The 22,851-nt window shown below is 57.7% G+C and overlaps 1 protein-coding gene across 1 annotated transcript in view; it reads right to left on the minus strand.

The window, feature by feature from the left end:
• The window catches only part of RAP1GAP (RAP1 GTPase activating protein), a 66,279-nt gene extending 46,419 nt beyond the window's left edge, over positions 1-19,860 (minus strand). The window contains exon 1 of the mRNA XM_082612628.1: positions 19,775-19,860. The gene's annotated coding sequence lies outside the window, so the exon portion shown is untranslated. The remainder of the gene's footprint in view (positions 1-19,774) is intronic.
• Positions 19,861-22,851: the final 2,991 nt, after the last annotated feature.

Raw genomic sequence — 22,851 nt, forward strand, 5'->3', positions numbered from 1 at the left:
GGGTTCGTGCCCCGGTCCGGGAAGATCCCACATGACGCGGAGCGGCTGGGCCCGTGAGCCATGGCCGCTGAGCCTGCGCGTCCAGAGCCTGTGCTCCACAACGGGAGAGGCCACAACAGTGAGAGGCCCATGTACCGCAAAAAAAAAAAAAACGCGGTGAAAACCACACCTCCTCTCAGTCTACCTGACAAGGTTTCACCTCTTCCATTCTCTGGACACATTGAATTCAATCCCACAAACATTCATTAAGCATTTACTGGGTTTGGGTAGCTGGGCAAGACTGTGTGGAGGATGGAGAGATGAGAAGAGTACAGCCCAGCTCTTATGGGACTCATGCTGGAAAGTGGGCCGAAGTCAAAAGTAACTCAAGCAACCCCTGCTTTCAAGGACCTCAGACCCTGCCTCACGCCACACTCTTACGTGGATACGTTCAACTCAACTGAGGTCAACTCGCTGAAAGATCCAATTCATTAAATACTATTGAGCACCAAATGGGGCTCAGAGAGGGGAAGTGACCTGCCCAAGGTCACACCACTAGTATGTGACAGCGGCAGATTCAAATCAATGTCTGTCAGACTCCAAAGGCCATGGTCTTTCCACTGCACTAGGAGTATGCTCTACTGTGTGCTCTACAAGCATGGTAAGCAGCAGAAAGGGCATTCAAGGAGAAAAAGAGGAGGCGTGGGGATCAGGAAAGGAAACACTCAACAAGTGGTGATAAAGATGGGCTGCAGGTGTGGTGAGGGCTTGTGGAAATGGGAGGGGAGGGGAGGGGACAATGTGAGCAAAAGCCTGGAGGTGGTGCTCATGGGGACCATATTCTCATTGATCCGAAATGCAGGGCATGGGAGAAGTGAGTCCCAGCCTGGAAGGTGAGGTGGAGACAGGCCTTGAATGCCAGAAAATCATAACTGATAGTCAAAGTGACCACCCACTTACAGGGCACTAACTAGATGCCAGGCACAGGCTGGGGGCTAAGCAATTGGCTTGGGGATGAGGGAAGAGAGGGCCTAGGGGCTAGCACCAAGGACAGCAGCTCCAGCAAGGAGGGCGTGAGGCAAGGCATTGTGGGTGATGGGCAAGTCCTGGTCATCCCAGAATCTTATTTTGTAAGTGTGTCAACTGAGGCCCAGAGAGGGGAAGGGACTTGCCCAAAGTCACACAGTGGTTAGTTACTATTAGTCCTAGACCCTCGTCTCTTTGACTCTTCAATCAAGGTTCCCTAGAGTGGGCTTTCTGAGTCAATCCTCCATCTTTCTGAGTCCTCCTCCATCTTCAACTCTTCCCTCAGGTGCATCTGTCAGATCTGCCCTGTGGCCTGGAGGCCCTGGGACGGAGTGAGTGAGACTCTAGGTTCTGCACAGAGCCTAGAAGATCAAGATTCAAATCCCAGCTCTGCCACTGACTAGCTGTGTGAACCTGGGCAAGTCACTTGCCCCCTCCATGCACCATTCATCTGTAGTTAAGGCTAATAGTCCCTGACTCAGAGATGTGGTAAAGATTATGTGAGATGATGCAATTTAAGCACCTAACAGTACCTAGTACACAGCAGGTTCTTGACAAATGGCAGTTGTTGGGATACTATTATTGAACTCCTTAAAAGAAAAGGCATTTTTCTCACCTCCATCTGTATCTCTCCTCGCCCTACCCCTGCTCTGGGCTTGGCATATGGCCTTGCACATGGTAGACTCAAACTGGCTTTGCACGTAGTAGAGGCACAGCAGCAGGAGACAAAACCCAGAGAGGGAGAGTAACTGGCTCCAGGTGGCACAGAGAGTGTCAAAGGAAAATAAAAGGGCAGGCCCTGGAGCTCAGCCTGGGCACCCCGTTTGCCTCTCGCCCCAGGTGTGGCTTCCTAGGGAGCTCTTGGCAGCAGGTAAGGCAATGGTGCCAGATAGGAGTCATCCAGCAGCTGGGGGGCACTGCAGGGCCTGGGGACCCCAGGAAGCCCTCAGCAGGGGCAGAAAGCAGAAGCCAGAGCAGTTGGGGGCTCTCCTGCTGGAGTTAAAGTGGCAGCAGGAGCAGCCAGCCGGACCCAAGTGATGCCGGTGCCAGGGAAGCCGGGAGGCACCCGCCTGCTGGGGCATCGGGCTGGGGGGTGTGAATCCCGAGGTGAGGCTGCACCTCCACCCACTGCTCACAGTGTTGGGGAAGCTGCAGACACTTCCTCCTCCAGACTGAGGCAGCCTCAGACACAGGAAATGGGCTGGAGGAGGGCGTCCTGAAGGCTATGTATGGAGTGGAAGTAGAGGGTTTTGGGGTCAGTGGCCAGGAGCCACCATGAGATGGGAAAGAATAGAGAAAAGGAAAGAAACCCTTTCACTGAGGGCCTACAATATGCCAGGCCCTGTTTTGCTTTTTTTTTTTGGTACAGTTTTCGCTCTGTTAAATAGGCATTTTAATCCCCATTTCACAGATGAGAACACTGAAGTTCAGAGAGGTGAGTGAATTGCTGAAGGTCACACAGGCAATGGCAGAGCTGAGATTTAACCTGATTTGCCTGACTCCAAGGCAGAGCTCTAGAAAGAACTGTGGTGATGGGACAGAGCTGGTAAGAGGGTCTGCCCAGTCCAAGGCCTGCAGAGGATGGGTGGAGGGTTGGTGGGGTCTGGTCTGGCATTACAGGGGGCAGTAATGGTTTGGGAGTGTCTGTAAAGTTCAGCCAAGCAGCCCAGCCCCTCCCGAGAGCCCCTCTGTACTCACCACGCACTCCGGTGAGGGGTGAAGGACTTGTCCACCCTGAAACACAGCAAGAGGGACGGCAGGTGAGGGGGGCAGACCCTCTTACCAGGCCTCGCCCAGCACATCAGGCCAATCCTAACTCACCACCGCCCTTGCAGAGGGGCCTAGAGGAGGTATTGTTTCTAAGGTGCCTGATGCACTGTCACCATCCCCCATAGGCTGCAGGGGCCCTAATGTCAGTTTAGGGACATGTGAAGTTGTGGGGTGAAGAAGAAAGGAAGAGAGACAGGATTGGGGACAGGGGAGCAGGGGCCCAGGACCAGGCTATGGGGTGGCAGCAGGGGTGGGGTTCAGCATGGGATGTCCTGGAACAGGTGGAGTGGGACAGGGACTACAGCAGTTTGGGATCAGAGCAAGGATGTAGGGGTGTGGCTGGAGCCAACTTAGAGTGTTTCCAGACGGGACTGAAGGGTGTGGGTGTGTGTAAAGGTGGGCAGGAAGAACAGCCCCCCTCTACTTCCCCAGTGGCCTGCCTCGATCCCGGAGCTGGAGCTCACTCACATCCACCCAGGGGACAGACGCCTGGGAATCTGGGAGCAGGAGACCCATGAGGGGCTTCCTCTCCTAACCCACCCCCAACCCAGAGCAGAACCAGAGGAAGACCTCAAGCCCCCAGAGCTCAGGGGCTACCCCCGGCCTCGTCTCCCCCACTCTCTCCAGGTCCGGCATTAGAGAGGGTTTATAGGCAGTGCCCCCTCCCAGAGGCTCCCCGCATTGCCCTCTGAGGGCACCTTGGGATAGGGGAGGGATCCAGCCTCCAGCCCAGCTGGGGGCCGAGGGGCTCAGCAGCTGTTGGGACAACAAACAACTCCTGCCTCCTGGTCAGAGGCCAGAGGAGAATGGGAAAGGGGCCCCAAACCGGACTCCGCCAGCTAAGGAGACATCTTCTGGGAGGCAGGGATGGGGTCTCCCAGGGATCAGCTAATGTGGACTCTGCAGATGGGGAAAGTGAGGCCAGAGAGGCCAGGACTCGCCCAAGGTCACACAACAGGATGCAGCCCCACTGCCCGGCTGCCTATCAGTGTCAGATGACCGGGAGGCTCAGGGCTCAACCCAGGCCCATCACCTGATGGCTAGCAGGGCCCCAGGCAGGGAGGGCAGCCCTCTTGTCTCCCACCCCACCCAGCTCCTCTGTGGGGTCCCCTTGGAGGCTGGGTGTCCAGAGAGGGGACGTACCTTGGACACAATCCCTTCAGATCAAAGAGTGCATGTTCTGCAGCGTTACATGCGTGAGCCCCAAATGCTCTGCACCCAAAAGATGGGTCCCGTGTGTCCCTCTGACCACAGGGAGGCAGGGCCTGGTGAAGGTTATGCAACTACTTGGCCAGCCAGGGAAGGGGTTCTGGCCAGTCTGTCTACCCAGTCTTCCTTCCAATTTACCAAACCTCTGCCTAAGGCAAGGATCCTCCCAGCCCACCTCTGCACTCCTCTGGGATGGGCACTTGGGGTCAGGAGGAACAGTGACCCCAAGATGGACCAGACACCACTCTGACTCCCCCCGCCTCCACAGGTCTCCAGGTCCAGGCAGCCAGCAGCCCTGGGTGGAGGGGGTTCCTGAGAGCCAGGCAGCCTGAGATAGGGGCAGCGAGGTGCCCAGGGGTGGAGGTGGGCGGGGGCCTCCTAATGGCTTCTAGGTTCCCTTCCTCCAAAGCCTCACTGCTGGGGCCCAGCAGCTTCAGGGACCAAGTCAGGGCCCCTGCAGGGCCTCCCCTTGACCTGCTTTTTCCCACCCCCACGACCTATACGTGCACCCAGGAGTGCACACACACAGGCCCACCTGCTGGTCCACACACAGTCATACACATAAACACTGTCACATACTTAGACACAAACACAGAAATGCCCGCGGCCACTCGCATCCCCACGCGTGCACATGGGCACCCAATCAACACGCACACGCAGACTTCCCAACCCTACGAGTTACGTACTGACATCAAACCGCTCACCTCACACCTAAGCACAAATTCACAACTACAGAAACCAAGGCAGACACCCGCGGGCGCGCGCGTCCCCCGCCCCCCGCGCCCTTCCCCGCGCACCCCCGCGCGCGCACGAGCGCCCCCGCCCGGCGCACCTACCCTCCGTAGGCCCCGAAGGTGAAGCTGCGCTTCCGGCCGCTCATGGTGCCGCCGCCGCCCGCGCCCCCCGCCCGGCCCGCGCCGAGCCGGAGCCGCCTCCCCGCGCCCAGGTCACCTTGGCAACCCGGGCCGCCCCGCCCCCGGCCACAAGCCCCGGGATTGTCCGCGCCCCCGCGGGCTGCGGTCCAGCTGTCGGGGGCAGCCGCGCGCAGAAAGGGCCGCTTGTTCGCGCCGCCCTCGGGCCGGGGGCAGGGGATTTGCTGGACTTTCCGAGCTGGGACCTCGGGGCGGGGAGGCGGGAGGGCCGGGCGGGGCCTGGGCGGTAGCTGGAGTCGGGGAGAGGTTAGGACGAGGCCGACCCTCCACCCCCAGACCAGGGCATACCGGGATGCAGACCCTCTTCTGGAGGCGACACCCTCTTCCATCCCCCCCTAGAGCCTTCCGGTTCTGTCGGCGGATTTGTCCCCCTGTCATCACGAAGGGGAAGCTCATAGCGAGCCGGGTCCAGAATTTGGAATCCAGGGTCAAAATGGTCTGCACTGTACCTCGAATTTCTCATCTGTAAAATAGGACGAATCCCGCAGGGCCCCTGTGGTGAGTTAACGTGTGTGGAGCGCTCTGCCCAGGCCTGACACAGTAAATGCTAAATAAGTGCCAGCTAGGAGAGTCCCGCACTGTGGGTCAGAAGCTCTGCTCTTGAAAGAGTGAAGGAAGGAATTGCCCACTCTCATCCCCCACTCCCAGGAGCCCTTCTTTGCCCAGGTGAATAGGAAGAGGCGGGGAATGGAGATGCCCCACCGTCTTCTTGAAAATCATCCATCCTGGGTTCCTCAGCAACCTTCCCTTCGGAGGGAAACTGGGCTCGAAGTTCTAGAGCCGTTCATACATTCACTCAACAAACACTCGGAGGCCCTCCTCTGCACCCAACTCACCCAGAACTCACAGTCCAGTGCTCCGCCCTACAGGAAGCTGTCTCTCCTGCCCCAAGTAAAGGTGTGTCAGGAGACAGGGGACACTGCCCCTGCCCCCAGGACTCACCCACCCCTCCCAGAACACCCACTCTGCTGCCCCCACCCCCTGCACCCAGGGAAGCCCTCATAGAAACCTGAGGTTTTCTATGGGGTTTTCTGTTTAAAGGGACTGCAGGGAACAGGCAGTGGGGGGACGAGGGAGAAGGGACACCCAAGGGCACAACGATAGGGTGGCAGGGATTCTTCAGAAGCCTCTCAGGAGCTGTTCCACCTGGGCCCTGAGCCAGGGCTCAGTGAGCTCCATCTTCCCCTGGGAAATGGCTGGTCTGGGTACCGGGCTCCACAGTTTGCCTCACCCAGGTGGGGGATGGGGGGCACAGCAGTCTCCTAATTTCAGATGTGAAGAAACTGAGACCTTGGCTCACAGCAAATATTCCTGTCTAGGTGGATTTCCACCCCCCGCCAGCCCCTCTCTCTGCCCCACCCTGGACCCCTCCTCCTCTCCACACATTTCTGGTGGGTGGAGGAGCCCTCAAGAGCCCCTTGCAGAGTTCAGAGCCTGGGCAGGGCCAGCCTGATTTTCTCAGCCCTAGAACCACTCCCTTGGTTTGGTTCTCAGAGGAGGGTCTGGCTCTCTCTTGGCAGGGTGCTCTGGAGCCAGGGCTGGGCCCCTTCTGCTCCGGGCAGGGCGGCAGATTCCAGGGCAGTGTGGGAAGCCCACTCCTCACAGAGCAGTCTGGTAGGGCTCCCGAGGGGCAAACCCTAGGAGCACTGAGATTGGCCCCGAGAGGGAGGAAGTGTTTCCTTCCTAAGTGGTAGCAGCAGCAGGGGCGCCCAGAAAGCTGGGGTGGAGGCAAGGACCGGGAGCTGGGCCTGGGTCACAAGGGGGTGCACACGGTGTCAGGGCTGGGACCCAGGACTCCAGCCCCATCCAGGGTGATGCACCCACCTGGACATTTCCCTCAGCCTCGCCACTCTTTTCAGTGGGAATGATTCCTGAGTGGGCTCTGCATGTCCACTTGGCAGGGTGGCCAAGAAGCCTCTGATGTGCCAAGTTTCCCAGCTGGTGCTGGGACAGTGGGCCCTTGAGAGGGGCCATGGGGGCTGCAGGGTTCCCACCGAAGACAAAGGGCCCAGTGTGGGCTCCGGACTCTTGGGCTCTGACCAGCTGCAGCTGCCTCACTGGCAAGAGCTGGGGGTGGGGTGGGGGTGGGTGTCACAGTCCCTCAGCGGCCGCTCAGGACACTCCCAGGCCAGCTCCTGGTCCCGCCAGCCACAGCAGAATTTAAATGCACCTTCTGAACCTGCAAAACCACTTCTGAGAATTTACCCTCTACATCACCACAGGTGAGTCTCAAGATGAATGGCCAAGGACAAGAGACAGGAAGGCAAGTGCTTATATCCTCATTCTTGTGAACCCTCTCAGGGTTCAAATCCCAGCTCTCCCACTTGTCAGCTTTGTGACCTTAGGCAAGTCACTTAATCTTTCTGTGCCTCAGTTTCTTCATCTGCAAAATAGGGTTGATGAATATAAAAGTACCTACTTCAAAGGGTTTTGCCAAGGATTAACTAATTTAATACTTACAAAGCATTGAGAATAGTATTTGAATCACATGAGTTTGTTAAATAAAACACTTGCTGCAGGATCATTTGTATTAGGCCGAACTACATGAAATCACCATTTTTTTTTGAGTTAGCAAAGATTTATTAGTAAGAGTTCCAAAACAACCTAACAGCCATCCAGATAAATAGATCAAAGTCCAGGTGCACCATGCAGCATATGCAGCTGTTGGAAAGAAGGGGGCAGCTCTATGTGTGGGCACATGAAACAACCTCCAAGACACACACACAGACACACACAGAGGTGGGGCAGTAAGGGCGGAGGTGCCAGGCCAGGCTCTGACATTTCCTCGCTGTATCGTATTTAACAGTCCCCAGACGTCCAGCCTCCACTGGCCACTGTGACAGGGAGCTCAGTACTCTCCAGGCAGCACAGAACCGGTGCTTGCCGACTGGCACTGGGAAGCCACTGCCGTCTTTGGGGTGGGACAGAGCTCCCTTCTTCCTTCCCCTGCAGCCTCTCCCCTAGAAACCAGAGCCAGGCTGCCCTCCAGGGTCCAGGCCCTCCCTCTAGAAGGAAGCCTCCCTTCTGGGCCTCCTAGATTTGCGCCTGAGTTGTTCAAACAGGTGCCAGACTGTGTGAAGGAGGAGGGAAGGGTGCAGGGGTGGAGGGTTGCAGAGCTCCCTTTCCAAGTTCACCCTGGGTTGAACTCTGGAAGTTCCACCCACCTGCCTCCAGCTCCCACTTCCCAACCCTCAGCGTGGAAATGTAAGGGCACAGGGAGGGGCAAGCTCCTGAGAAGATCTCAGGCCTGGGCTCCAGATGGGGCTGGTGGGGTCAATTCTTGCTAGGGTCCCCAGCAACCTCCCCTGTTCTCCCTCCCCCCTGTCATTCCCAAGCATGAAACCTGCTGGGGGCATCCTGGGCAGAAGGCAGGGCAATCCCGGGCTTCCTGCCTGGCCAGGCAGCCTCCTGTGTTAACCAGTTTTCCTCTCCGGGCCTCAGCTTGCTCATCTGTTAAAACACCCACTTTTAGTTTGCTGGGTTAGAGACTGAATCATGGAAAAATGAGAATTTCATAGGTTTGAAGCATCATTGTCCTTAGCTCATGGCCTTTCTAGCCAAGCCACACCCACCCAATCCCAAGATGCTGCAAACCCTGAACTCCTGGAAAAGGAGTCTCCTGGAGGGTCCCTAGGCCCTGGGAAAGGAGGGAGGAGTGGGTGTGGCTTGGCTCACACCCTCTCCCCAAGTGGCTGCCCAGTGAAGTTAATGAACCAGCCATCCTGACTCTGAAACTGCCATCCCATTCAACGAGTTCCTGAGACCTCTGCCTACTCAGAAACCTACTGTGTGTCTGACACTCTTCAGGAACTAGGGGTAGAGGATGAACAAGACAGTCTGTAGTGGACCTGTGTGCATACCTGCACAGAAACTTCACCAGGTCACACGTGCACTTGTCCTTGTACTGTGCACAGAGACATCTAACTAATGCCTACAGCGATCATATCAAGGTCAAATGCATGCAGACGTGCTCACATGAACACCAGCCCCACACTTACAAACCCACATGCACACACGCATGCAAAGGTCAAGTCAAACTCACACCCAGAGGTCCCAAATCGGTGAGTGCTCACCTACTGACTGTGGCTGGGTTTGTACCCACATGTGAATACACACCAATGCCAACAGATTCATACACAGAAATCACAGGCCCACACAGATCACATTATGTTCACACAAAATATACACACAGACACACGTGCGCACACACATCACACACACACAGAGCGCTCAGCCAACTATTGGGAAGAAATAAAGGTAGGGGTCCAGGGGTGTGCAACTGCTACATCCCCAAGGAGAGGGGAAGCCAAGACCCTCTCACACATTATAGTCTGGAATCCAGCCAGCCTCCCTCTCCTGCCCCCCTGCTAAGGGCATGGCACTCCCTGCCCATTTTCAGAAGCAGGTAAGTTGAACTGGAAGGGAGTCTAGTTACGCCCAGAGCTCCACCCGGGGCAGCTGGGCGGACTGAGCCCTGTACCGGGGGCAGGAGATCTGGGTTGCGGCTCCCAGCTCAGCTGGTCACTCACTGTGTTTCCTAGCAGAATCTCTTCCTGCTTTGGGCCTCTACTGGTCCATCTGTAAGATGGGGGATGGGATGCCCCGACAGTTCCTTAAGGTGCCACGCTCCCACTCAGCCAGTCAGGGTTGCTGTGAGCCCCTCTGCACCCAGCCAAGGCCCCCACCTTGGCAATGGTTCTCAACGGGGATGGCTCTGCCCCCTGAAGGGCGTTAGGGAAATATCCGAGGGTGGTTTTGGTCCTCCGCAGTTACTGGGGGTCACCGCTGTCACTCAGTGGGTGGAGGCCAGGAAAGCTATGCCAGGGAGAATCCCACCCAAGGAGACCTGTATCAAATATCCCCCCAGATATTCACGTGGGGGAAAGGCCTGTTTATCCCATCCTACAACTTAACTCTGGTTTACATATGAGTATTTTTTAGTATGGCTTTATACAAACTGAGTCTTCAAAAGATGTAACTGGGCTTCCCTGGTGGCGCAGTGGTTGAGAGTCTGCCTGCCGATGCAGGGGACACGGGTTCGTGCCCCGGTCCGGGAAGATCCCACATGCCGCGGAGCGGCTGGGCCCGTGAGCCATGGCCGCTGAGCCTGTGCGTCCGGAGCCTGTGCTCCGCAATGGGAGAGGCCAAAACAGTGAGAGGCCCACGTACCGCAAAAAAAAAAAAGATGTAACTACTGGAGCCATTCTGAACTAGAAGTCAGGTACCACGATAAGATTTTTCTACCCTTAAATCTAAATTTTTAAAATATACAAACAGGGGCAAGCATTTGGTTACTTCATTAGGTCCTGTGGTGTGATGGTGCCAGACTATTTATCTGTGGAAGTGAGGGCTTTTACTTCCCTTAGGGCAGTGTGTCGTTGGGTTATTAAATTGTGTGTGGGGGTAGGCTTATTACCTGGGAATACCATTACATGAGAATAAAGAACGCTCTTTAAACATGTGTTCTGAAATGGGCCTGAGTCCGCCGCGGTCCCGGGCGCCCTCAACTGGTCACCACGGGAACTGCAGGGCTAGGGCCGGGCGGGCTCCAGGACCAGGGACAGCGCCCCGGGCGTCTCTTCTGGGGAGGGCTGGGACCCGAGGGCGCCCCGAGGAAGCGCCCTGCATTCCCGGCCGCGCTCCGGTTACCCCCGCCCCACGCACTCCTCATTCCCGCCCTTGAGCGAAGGCGGCCTCCCGAACGTGCCTTTTCCCTAATCCCCGGCGCGAACTGCCGCGCCTCTCCCGGCCGACAATGACACACCTGCGCGCCACAATGGTGGCACCTGTGCCGCCGCCCACCGTGTTCCCGCCGTCCCCTCTCCCCCGGGAACCGACCCCTCGGTGTGCAGATCATGGAGGCGCACCTACGTGCCCTGGGACCTCTCTGATCTCCACGACAGCCCCCTGAGGCAGATTACACAAGAATTGTGTGTCAGCCGTGATGGATGGAGAAACTGAGGCCTGCAAATAGAGCAGATCCAGTTCTCCTGCCGCCCCCTCAAGACCTCATCCTCCATCATACACGCACCTCAGCTCAGTAAGAGCAGCTACGAGTCCCCGGGGCCCTGTACCAAGCTCTCTCGTTGGTTCAGTCCTCATGACCACCCTGTAAACTACGTGCTATTATCATCCCTGTTCACAGACCAGGAAACAGAGGCCTCTTGAGAGACTAAGTGGCTTACCCAAGGGCCAGGGAAGACCCCCTAAGGTAACTCAGCTCTGAGTCACTCTCAGGGACACTCCTGCAAGAAGAAAGCCCTTCAAACAGCACATGCTGCCCTGCCCTGACACCCCCGGAAGCTTGAGAGCCTCTGCCTCAAGACTTGGGGGCTATCTCCCCATCCTCACAAGCTTTAGTCTTGCAAAGCACTTCCCCAAGGCACACAGTAGGTGCTCAACAAATATTTGCTGCTCGGCTGAAGCCTGCCTTCCAGGAACCAGGCTTCTAAATGCACAAACACACAGCCTGGGCACAGAGCCTGGACACAGAGCAGGGCAGTGTGAGTCGGGGGTAAGGGCATAGGCCTCAGAGCTGGACAGAGCTGGGTTCCAGCCCAGTCCTGAGCTGTGGGGCTCTAAGCCTCAGTTTCCACATCTGGAAAATGGAGGTATACCAGCTCTTGGCTCACAAGGTGATGGTGAGCATCAAACAAGGTGACGCACACAGAGAGAGGACTTAGCACGGTGCCTTGTGCCCACGAAGAGCTTGCATGGTGCTGGTTGCTATTGCTATTGTCCGTACAGTCTTCCTGGTGGTGTACAAAACCCAGAAAGCCCCTGCTGAGTCATGCCCACAGTTCTCACAAGCGTAAATCAGGCTACAGCAGACACCGTAGGCAAGAGGAAGGGCTGAGAAAGAGGTTGCAAGCACACAGTCTGTGGCCAGGCTGGGGACAGAAGGGAGGAGGGCAGCCATCCTTGGCGGGGTCAGAGAGTCTAGGAGTGTTTGGAGATGCCCTACGTCTCTGTCTAATCTCTGACCCTCAACCCCTGGCCTCTGACTCCAGATCAGCTCCCTGGTCTCCTCAGCACAGAAGGTGCTCCATAAATGTCAGTGGATGAATGTATGATGTCCTAGGTTGGCTATGAGCAAAAAGAAGGATAAAATAAAGTTTATTCCTATCATAATACATACAGGGGTTGACATCAGCATGGGTTCGGAGGAAGGTGGACCTGTGTTTGAATTCTCACCTCTGTCTGTCACTTCCTGGTTTATGACTTTGGGCCATTTTCATAACCTCTCAAAGCCTCAGTTTCTTCATCTGTAAAAGGGGATGGTAATGAGAATAATAGTACTTACCTTATAGGATTCAGTGTAAAGTGCTCAGCCCTGGCACACAGGAGGTACCCAATAAGTGGGGTCTGTCCTTAGTACTGTTACTGGACTTGTGCCAGCACAGCCATACACTGAGTCAGGAGAGCCAGGTCCTAGGCCCAGCTCTGCCACTGGCTCAGTGTGACTATGGGCAGGTCCCTGCCCCTCTGGCCCCTGGTTTCCTTCTCTGTAAAATGAGGGCTCTCCAAGGTGCCTTCTCAGTCTGAGTTGGGGGGCAGCCTGGGCCTCATGGGCATGGCCGGTGGAGAGGCCCCTAGGAAGCAGCTCGGCCTCAGTCTCACTCTCAGCAGGGAGGGGGTGGTGTATTCCCATGACAGGGGAGCAAGGCAGGCATCACTGGGAGCCCTGGAGCTGCACCGGACACCTGCCTCGTGCCCACACAGACTTCTCAGAAGCAGCCCCCCCCCCAGAGACACCCCCCACACTGTCCCTAAGGCAGGACGCAGTCCTGGAGCCACACCACGTGGGCCCTAAGTCTCAGGGGACATGGGATGGTGCAGTGGGCTCAGGCGAAGCAAGATCTGGGTTTGGAGTCCAGCTTGTGCCCCGAGGCCCATCCCTTCACCTCTCTGAACCACAAAGTGAGGAGAATAACAACAGCGAAACGAGTCCTGCCAGCCCTGAGGGTTCTGGCGCACGTCGGAGGCAACCCAGATGTGAAAGCCCTTTGTGAATTGCTGCCATCGGTTGTAATCATCATAATTATTATCTATAAAATGAGGGGGTTGGACCAGCTGATCTCCATGGGCTCCTCTCCAGCTCTGATGTTGAGGATTTCACGAGCTGGGAGTTCATGCAGCCAGAGGGGGCCAGGAGAATCCAGGGTCTGTGGGATTGTACGTCCCTGGGAACCTCTGCAAACAAATCTCCCCATTGTCTCCTCTTCCCCCAACTCAGCCCGGGGTGCTGAGCTCCACAGACAGTCCACGGGGAAGGGAAAAGGGAGAGAGGGGGAGCTGGGAGGTTCAGGGCCAGGTCCTGCAGGTGTGGGGCAGCCCCAGGGTTTGAGCCCCAGCCCCAGCCCTGCCCAGAACTAGGCCCCCCCTCCCCCTCCCCCTCTCATTCTGCATGCAGTACACTAAAGGGGTTAAAAATGGAGTCAGACAGCCCTTAATTCAAATCTCAGCTCCAGCCACACACCAGCTGGGTGACCTTGGGCAGACTGCTTACCCTCTCTGAGCCTCGGTGGGCCTAATGACAGCTGTTCTGAGGATTAAATAAGACAGATCCATGAAAAGTGCTTAGCAAGGGCCCAGCCTACTGTAAGTATTCAATTAATGCCCCCCACCTGCACCCCATCACTCAGCCCCCATTCTGCTTCGCCCCTGCCAGGAACGCTCCTGCACTGCTAAGCCAGCCAGCCACCTCCCACCCTGGCTAACACAGGGCAGACCCCAGTGGTGCAGCTGGGAGCAAGGGCAGGGGACAGGTCCCAGGTTTCTCTGCCCCTCAGAGCACGGAGGGCCACACCTCTCCAGCTAGGACGGTCTGGGGCCCTGCCCAGTGACTGGGACAGGTGAGGGCTTTGTCCCAGGGGCTCTGTGCAGTCCTGTTTCCGGAGGCTTGAAGCCCTGGGAGAGGGACCGTAAGGGCACGCCTATGCACCTGGAAAAGCTCCCACATCTCAGGTGGAGGCAGGTGGTAAATGGGGCCAGGCTGGAGCCCACCTACCCAGAGCTTCAGCCCCATGGCCTCTCTCTGGACCCTCAGGGTCAGGACGCAGCACCAGGGTGGGAGGCGTGCCTGCCATCAGCCTGGGCCTCGTCCTGGCAATCCCTCACAAGTCAATGAGGGGTCCCACTTTTGAAACGGAGGAATTGGGGCTGCCCCAACAGTTCTGGCCCTGAGCTTGCAAGCAGAGAGAAATTCCCAAGGTCACCCTCCACCCACCCCCAAAAGTCCCAAATCAGAGGAGTGGGGTCTTGGAAAGGGCTGTCCTCTGAGCCGGGATGGGGGTGTCTTTCTCTTGCAGACTTGGGGTGGAGAACTCAGAAGCAGAGCAGAGGGCTGGGCCCACGTGCCTCACCTGTCCACTCCCCCAACAGCCTGGCTGTGGCAGGCATGTGGCTCCTGTGGCCCTGAAGGTCACGGCCTCTCTGGCCGCTCAGGAGTCTGTTTTCACCCACTGTCCCCCACTAATTGCAGCAGCCCCAGATTCTCAAGGGAGCCTGGGGAACATGTAGTTGCAAGAAACAGCATGATTCCCCCAGAGATACGACACACCTGAGGCTCATACAGCACGGTCACCAGCTCCACCTCACTGGAGCCACGTTGCAAAGGCAGAAACTGCACCCACCCATTGCACAGATGGAAAGGGAGGCTCAAAGGGGCTGGCGACTTGCCCAAGATCACACAGCTAGTGGGACGAGGTCAGAGGGGGACATGGGTCTCCTGATTTCCAGCACAGACGATAGTCCCCTTCTCTCCTAACTGCTTGGTGCCTTGGTCCTCTTTCCTGTCCCTGGGATGGAAGACGTTGGAGCTCCCTCCTTTGCATACAGGGGGGAAATGAGACCCAGAAAAATGGACAATGGAGCCACACTTACACAGCAGGAGCAGGGCAGAGAACTGGGCCAGGCTAATTCCTACCCAAGGCCTGCCCACAGAAGACTCAGCCACTCTCTTCAATGGTTTTCCCATTGGCTTGCAGGGAAAATTCCTCAGCCTGGCATTCAAGGTCCTTAATAAACTGGCTCCAACTCACCCCTACACACACCTTCCAGTGAAGCCAAACCAGTGTCCTGATTGCCACCTTTCATGCTGTAGCGGTCTCGCCACCAGAAATACCTTCACTCCTCCTTCCACTCTCAGTGACTCCACTCATAGCCACCATGACCATTTATCGACCACCTACTATGTGCCAGGCACTGACTCCCCAAGGGGGAAAACTACGCATCTCATGTGACAAGAGTAATGCCAACTGCCTTGGAAATGTGAGGTTATGGAAACAATTCCCACTGCCCCTAAAACATTGAATAAAAGGCTTATTTTTTCTTGCTGTAATAAAATATTTGCAGTTTCTTTTTTAAGATTTTTCTCCATATTTTTCTGGTGTTTGTTTTTTCTTCTGTGCATTCATATCTCTGAGTGCAGCTCTATGTTTTTCAAAGCAGCTCCCAGCCACCATGACTGATCTGCACAAAAAACACTCTCAGGTAGGCAGGCAAACAAAGGCTTATCATCCCTGTTCTATGGAGAAGGAAATGAGGCACAGAGAGAGTGAGTGACTTATCCAAAGTCACACAGCAGAAACTGGATTCCTGACAACTCCCAGCCCATCTCCTCTGAGTCCCCAACAAGTGGCCCCAATGAGTTGGAAACTGCCCTGGGTATTTGCCTACATTAATCTTCTTAACCCTCAAAACAACCTCATCAGGTACATAGAGTGGGTGATGCCCACTTTACAGATAAAGAAACAGAGGCTCAGAGAGATGGAGTAATGGGTCCCAAGCTGTGCAGTTAGTCAGTGGCAAAGTCGGATTTTTAACTCAGGCTTTCTTCCAAAAGGGGACCCCAGGGAGGGTGGCCCCACGCTGGCAGAGGCATTTACTAGAGGAGTGGGCGGGTCATTTGACCTCTTTGAGCCTTACCTGCTCATCTGAGACATGGCCACAGTAGCACCACACTGGGCTGTGGCAGGGACCGACGGATGCCACACCCAGCTCATGTCTGTTTCACCGGTGTCTATTACTGTCCCTGGGACACACTACACTCTCAATAAATGCTTCCTGAGTGTGCAGACGAGGGCCCTACCATTGTGCCAGCACGGAGCGGGGGCACCACAGATCTGACTCCTTTCTTCCAGTGGGGAAGGCTGGTATCCCAGCGGAACCTCCCCGTTTTGGGGTGTCTCCCCACTAGCACCCCTCTGCTGCTTCTTCCTTCCTCTCTGAGTCACTGCCTGCAAGTACAAGTCTGCAGCCCTAAAAATAGAGCACATATGGGGGCATAAAAATACTCACAGATGTAAACTACAGCAGCAGCCCCCTGCCCTCAGGTCCCCCTCTGTTGACCCCAGGGTGGTCGCCCCAGGAAATCCCTGGACTGGAAACCCCTGCTTGGCCTAGTGTGGACCCAGAGTTTTCCATCTGCCGGAAGTCCTTAGCCAGGGGCCCCCTCTTGCCCCACACTGCCCAGCAGAGCCAAACCTCCTTTCCTCATTGGCACAGAGCTGCCACCTCACACCTCACACTCCCTAGCCAGGCCAAGCTGCCTCCCAGAGTTGGAGATGGGCCCAGAGAGGGGAGATGACCTCCCCGGGCCACACAGCCAGCAAGAGGCAGGGCCAGGCCTGGACTCAGAACTAGCGCCCTGGCAAGCCCAGGGTGAGCATCCAAGTGAGAACGGCAAAGCCCGGAGCCCCTCGCTGCCCTCCACCTAGCATCAGTCTGCCCTGCAGAAGACATCTGAGCCCCCAGAAGCACCTCTCAGCAGCTGCCTCCCAGAGATGCCAGGCTCTCAGAGGCAGAGCCAGGTGCCAGGGCCCAGGCAGGCAGAGGTTCTGCTGAGTGAGGAGGTGGGTAGAGGAGAACCCCGAGGTTTCCCCTCCCTTCATACCAGCTGGCCCCCAGCCTCGCTGGGAGGGCAAAGCAGAAACCAGGACTTGGCAAGGTCTCCCGGAAAAGTGGCAAAGGAAAGGGAACCCCGGGGCTGCTTGGAGCCTGGGCTTGGGGGGTGTCCTGTTTTGGGAGGGGCCTGAGGAACAGCACCTCCAGGGGCAGCAAAGGGGCAGCCCAGGGAGAGGCTTCTCTGGCCACCTGGCAGGTATATGTCTGGGGGGAAAGTGGGCAGGAGAGGAAGGTCCACTGACGGGGAACCACAGGTAGTTTCCTAGGATTCTCAGGGTCAGCCAACCTGGTTTCATGTGAACCAAAAAAGAGGGAAGAAGGTGAGGGTGAGGTTTTGCTGGGGGTGGCCAGAGGGGCCTCTGCCACCCCCTGCTGGGGTGGTGCTGAGTTCGTGTCCCCCGCACAGGAAGCTGATGTAATGCATGCGTGTGTGCACCCATGGCGGCCTGGGTGTGGGTGGGTGCACGGGTCTATCTGCCAGGTTCACTTCTAAGGGTGCGGGGCTTCCTTGTGCTCTTTCCTGGGTGTGCGTCATGTGCGTGCCCTGGAGGAGGCAATGGAGGCCGTTATCAGCCCCATGAGGGCTTTGGAGGAGCCTCTTCTTCCTGACAACACCCTCCTCCTCTGTGTGCACACAGCATCTGGATGGCAGGTCTCTCCGCTTGCGGTATTGGTCAGAGTTAGAGGCGGGGGTCTTGGCCTGAGCGTGCGGTGTGCTCCTGTGTCTGGTTCCCGGGGTATCTGTGAATCGGAGTGTGTTTGCATCTGTGTCTGGCTGTCCACGGGTCTTGGTTGTTTGTGCAGCCGTGTGGCTGCTCAGCGGTGTCTGACGGTCAGGACAAAGGCCTCCACAGACAGACAGGTGGTGTGGAAGGCAGACCTGCCCCAGGAGTCCTCAGAGGGCCTCTCGGCTCTGGAACAGGACAGCCGGCAGGGGTGGGGCCTGGTGAGAGGGAGGTGGAGCGGGGTCTCAGGGTTCCCTTACCCCAGGCTCGTGCTGACCCAGCTGGGGGCCTGAGGCCAGAGCAGCAGAGATGCCCGAGCCAAAAAGGAGACCGCCTGCATTTCAAGAGGCCGAAGAAAGAATCCTTTTTGTCTCACAGGGGCGGAGGGTGGATAGAGAGGGGTCTCTGGAGACCCCTGCCAGGCAGGCACCCGGGGCAGAGAGGAGAGCAGAAGGCTTTGCCCAAGGAAGGCTGGGAGCTGGGAAGGTCCCAGGGAGGGAACACACACCATCATGGCCATGGGCAGAGGCAGAAAAGCAAGCACGGGGCTCTGGGAAGGGAGGTCTGAGTTCTGGACCCTGAAGAAAGGTGAAGTCCTCCTCAGCCTGACCCCGCTTCCCACCTCCATCCCAGAGGCACCCTCCCCACCGCCCCGCACCCCAGGCCGCACAGAAGAGCAAGTCACCTGTGAACCGCTCTACCTTGTCACTGACCCTGTCTCCACCCCACCACTGTGGAGATCCGTCTGGACCAGGAGCCAGAGAACTGATTCTAGGCCAGCCAAAGGTGACTCTGTGACCTTGGACAGTTCAGTCAGCCTCTCTGAGCCTCAGTTTCCTCATCTGTGCAATGGACACTCCAGTTCCCCTCCCTGAAACATTGCTGTGGATAAGGAAGGCTCTCTGCCACTTGAGGATTAATCGTGACCCTGGAATCCTTTCCAAGGCCATTAAGGTACCCCTCTGCTTCCCCAGACCCTCCAGCTGCCACGAGGTCTCAGAGCAAGACGCAGGTCCTGGATAGAGGGATGGGGGCCATCTTGGGGCCAGCTGGGCATGACTACCACCTGCCCCACTCAGCCGCTGCCCTCTCCCTGTCCGGGGGCCCCTTTGGCTGATTCCCCTCTCATTAGCTAGGAAACTCAGGGCCGCCCAGCCCCTTGCCCTGGCCCAGCTTCTTCCTCCAGACACCCTCGGGAAGGAGGGACCACCACCCTGTAGCAGGCAGGGTGGACTAGGAGCCTGGGGAGGAAATGCTGCCTCCTTCCTTCAGTTTCCCTCTGCCCGTCTCTCCTGCTCTGTCCTGACCCAGCTTCTCCCAGTCTCCCTCCTGCTGGCCTCTGACTTTGGAGAGGAAGGGGGATGAAGCACGGGGACAGATGCCAATGTGCTATGTGGGAGGGTGGGGTGTCCTTGATTCCACCCCCAGGCCTGTGGTAGGACCCCAAAAACTAGGGGTCACGCACAGGTCGGGGTCTAACTACCATGGAGGGAGGGAGCTCACGTCCTGAGCTGGTGTCTGTGTGTGTGCGTGCATGTGTGAACACAAGGGATCTTCCCCAAGCCCAGGCGCCCCACGGCTGGCACCAAAGCGTCTGTGGGTCGCAGGGACCGCCCTGTGGATTCCCACCGAGTCCTCAGATCCTGCGGAGCCGTGGGTGGGGGGGCCGACGAGGGGGCGTCTGACTGCGTGACGCGGGGGTGCCCTGTTCCGCGGCGGGTCAGGGACGAGGCTGGGGGGGATGCGCGCTGTCCCTGGGGAAGCAAGGACATCACTGCCCCCTCGGTTCAGGGTCGCTGGACCCCCACTTCCTTCCTCTGAGGACCGCAGTGCCTCCTCCTGGTGGGTGTCGGGGCCGGGCCCCTCCCCAGAAATCGAGAGAACGCGCCCGTTTCTCCGCGCCCCCTCCTCAGGGTGAGTCCAACACGGAACCCCCACCCACGCAGGGGGGTGGGACCCGAGCCCCCCCTCCCGAGCCGCGGCCTCGACCCACCCCGGAGGCAGGGGGCTGAGCCGCCCCCCCAACCCCCGCCCGCAGCGCGGCCAAAGCCAGCCTGCGCCCCCTCCCCGCCGGCCGCCGGCCCCCAGCCCCCGGGTCCCCGCCCGTTGCCCGCACCCTCCTGGCCGGCCCGCCCGCGCCGGGTCTTGGCTGCCGGCCAAGGGGAGCCCGGGCCACCTCCGTCCCTTCCCCTTCCCAGGGCCGCCGCCCGGGCGGGGCGGACTCACCCGCGGGCCTGGGCCGGGGCTTCCTGGGCTCGGCGCTCCGGAGCCCGCGGCAGCCGCTGCAGCTCTGGTCGGACGCGGCTCGGCGTTCGCCGCCGCCGCCGCCGCCGCCGCCGCAGTTCGGAGGGAGGGGGGGCGGCGTCACGTGACCGCGGAGCCTCCTTCCCGGCGCGCTCCCCCCTCACTGCGGAGCCAGAGCTGGAGCCGCGGGCTCGGCGGAGGCCCCCACTCGGCCGCCCGCCACAGCAGGTCCCGGAGGCGGGAGCTCTGCGCCCCATTTTACAGGTCGGGTAACTGAGAACCGGAGAGGGCAAGGACCGGCTCAAGGTTACACGGCTAAACTGGCAGGGCCGGGCGAGGACCCAGGGGTCCAGCTGACAGTCCCGGCTCCAAGGGGAGAGGGGCAACTTCTGCGACAAGTGGGGTCGACGGGAAAGTGCGGGACACGCCCTAGGCCCGCGAGTCTGCAGGGGCGGGAGGAAGGAAAAGGCGGCCAGGTTTAGCTGGGTGAGGAAGCTGTACCCCCGCGGCACGTCCTCCGCGCCCGGGCGCTTCGCGTGCCTCCTGGCAGCGGCAGCGCGCTGGCCCCCCAGCCGGTTAGCGGCTCTCCGACATCCTCCCGGGACTAGGTAGCTCTCTTCCTACTCCCAGCCTAACCGGGGAACGGGGGTGGCGAACCTCAGGCCACGCTCGAAAGGAGTAGAGGGAAGGCTGCAGGAGAAAGGTGGGGTGAGGGCAAGGGTGAAAACCCAGGCACGAAGGGGCCTCAGACATCACCGTAACCTGACCTCTGAGGCCCAGAGAGGGGAAGAGACTTGCCCAAGGTCACAGTCAAGTGAGCAGCAGCAATGCCGTGGACCCTTGAGCGGCTCCTGGGCCCCTCTCCCCACTGGACTCCCCTCCAAGGAGCAACCACCCTAGATGAACAGAGAAAACAGGCAGTGTGCCTGCAAGGCCAGAGCTGTCGGGGACCATGGGTGAGGCTGTGGTTGGTAGGCCCGCGTCACACAGAACGCTGATTTTAGAGGCGATCCTTACACCTCTGGTTCTCACACCCTCGCTCTAATAACTGGAGAAACTGAGGTCGCAAAAGGGATAGAAAAAACCCTCCATCTCATCTACCCTCCAAGGTCAGCGAGTCCAGTAGGCCCACTTCACAGGCAAGATTTAGGGAAGATTCAAGTCTTGTATTCATTTACTCACCATATTTGTTGAGCACCTGCTGTGTGCTTTAACAAGGGACCATCACTTCCACGGTCCCCATTCCCCCCTCTATCTTCCCAGCCATGGGGATTCATTTCATTAAGGAAAAGACCTGGGGCCTTCAGCAATGCTTCTTTCAGCCTCTGGACAATCTGAGCCTTTCAAGCCTGAGTTTTCAGTCCCACAGGGGTTGGGACCAGGGCCATGTTTCCCCGCCCAGGCTCTCACCTCAACCAACAGAGATTAGAATTAAGGGGGAGTAGCAGGCCATTCCTCACCCTTATCCCACCCCCTGAAAATGTGAAAAGGCAGAGGGGATGTAGGGATGGGGCACGCATTCTCTCCAGTCCTTCTGTGTCTCATCCGCAGGCACGCCCCAGCCATGGGTGGGAAAGAGTTCCCAGCCCAGGGCTTCTCAAACTTCTAAGAGCACAGGAGTGGCCTGATCCAGATTCAGTGGGTCTGGGGCCTGAGCTTCTGCATTTCTAATAAAGCTTCACGGCATTGCCGGTGCTCTGGGGCCACAGATAACATTTTGAATAGTGCTGGCAGAACAAGGCCCTCAGGGAAGAAGAAACAAAACTGCAGGGGCTCCGAGAGCAGCACCTACTCACTCTGGGCCCCACCCCCACCCCGGGTTTGATTTCCTGCCTAAGCATCAGGCCTGAGCCTGGATCCTTCTCAGGATGTACCAGGGCTTTATAGTTTGGTTCAAAGCTGTAGTTAAGAGGGAAGAAGTTGAATGAGACTGGTCAAGGTACGTCTGGGGATGGTGCAGAAGGGATTTCATAGTGCAGCAACTGCCCCAGACTGGTGTGTTGTACAGGACACTGGTCCTGAGAGATGCTTGGTGAAGTAAAATTGTATTTGGGAAACACTGGTTGAAAACCTAAAGCCCTTCCAGGGCAGCATGCACTGGGCTAACCTGCCTACAGCAGGGCTGGGCTCACACATCTCAGGAAGGGCACACAAACTCCAGGGTTCTCTGAAGCACTACATCTCCTCCCATCCTCTGTCTTTTTTGTGAACTGGGCTAGATGGATCCTTGAATTCAGTTCCCATCAAAATTCCGGTGCCTCTTCAGCCTCTCCAACTACTCGCCCAAAAAGCCCTCTTCCCCTCCATGCTGTGAGACAGAGACCATGGGCTTCCAACTCTGGCCAGGAAAGAACTGCTGGTGGTACCATTCCAGACTGGACTCTGGAGTGAAGCCACAGTGCCTCAAGTGAGCCACAGCAAGGGGCCCGATGGAGGCAGAGGAGGTGCGGAAACAAACTAAGTGAGGAGTTGCAGCTGTGATCTTTCGTGGTCCGGACCAGCAAACTCCAAGGTCTCCAAGGGCCTGTGGTCCTATGGGCACTGAGGGACCGACTGTACCCAATCCTGGCTGAGTAGGTCAAAACACGAAGGCTCTTCTGTGCCAGGCCTCTATTTCTTCTTTATTAACCAAGGAGCTCTTCAATTACAGCACTTTCCTCTTTACAGAAAACCTCAGTGCAAGAGGCTTATAATCTCTCCTGTGTCCTGGGGGGCAGCATGCTGAGACTCTCAGGGGCCCTGGGGAGAAGGCAGCCAGCACGTGCCATAGGGGGCTGGGCACAGAGCCTGGCATGGAGCCTGGGTATTAAAGGGAAGATTGAATGAAGGCCCTGGAGCTTCACTTTCCCTGTCCTATTTCAATCCAAACCACTCAAGACTGACCACTCATGCATGGCTGCCTCTGGGCACAAGCCTTCTCTTTTCCAAACACTTAATACATTGCGACCCAGCAACCACCCCTGCCCTCCCTCCCCACTGCTGAAAAACGAAAGCTGGCTTCAAAAAATCTGACATCTAAGAAGGCTGGAGAGTGAAAACGTGGGTGTCACAGCTGTAAA

This window comes from Mesoplodon mirus (assembly GCF_964341445.2).
Source record: "Mesoplodon mirus genome assembly, chromosome: 3".
In the NCBI taxonomy this organism is placed as follows: Eukaryota; Metazoa; Chordata; class Mammalia; order Artiodactyla; family Ziphiidae; genus Mesoplodon; species Mesoplodon mirus.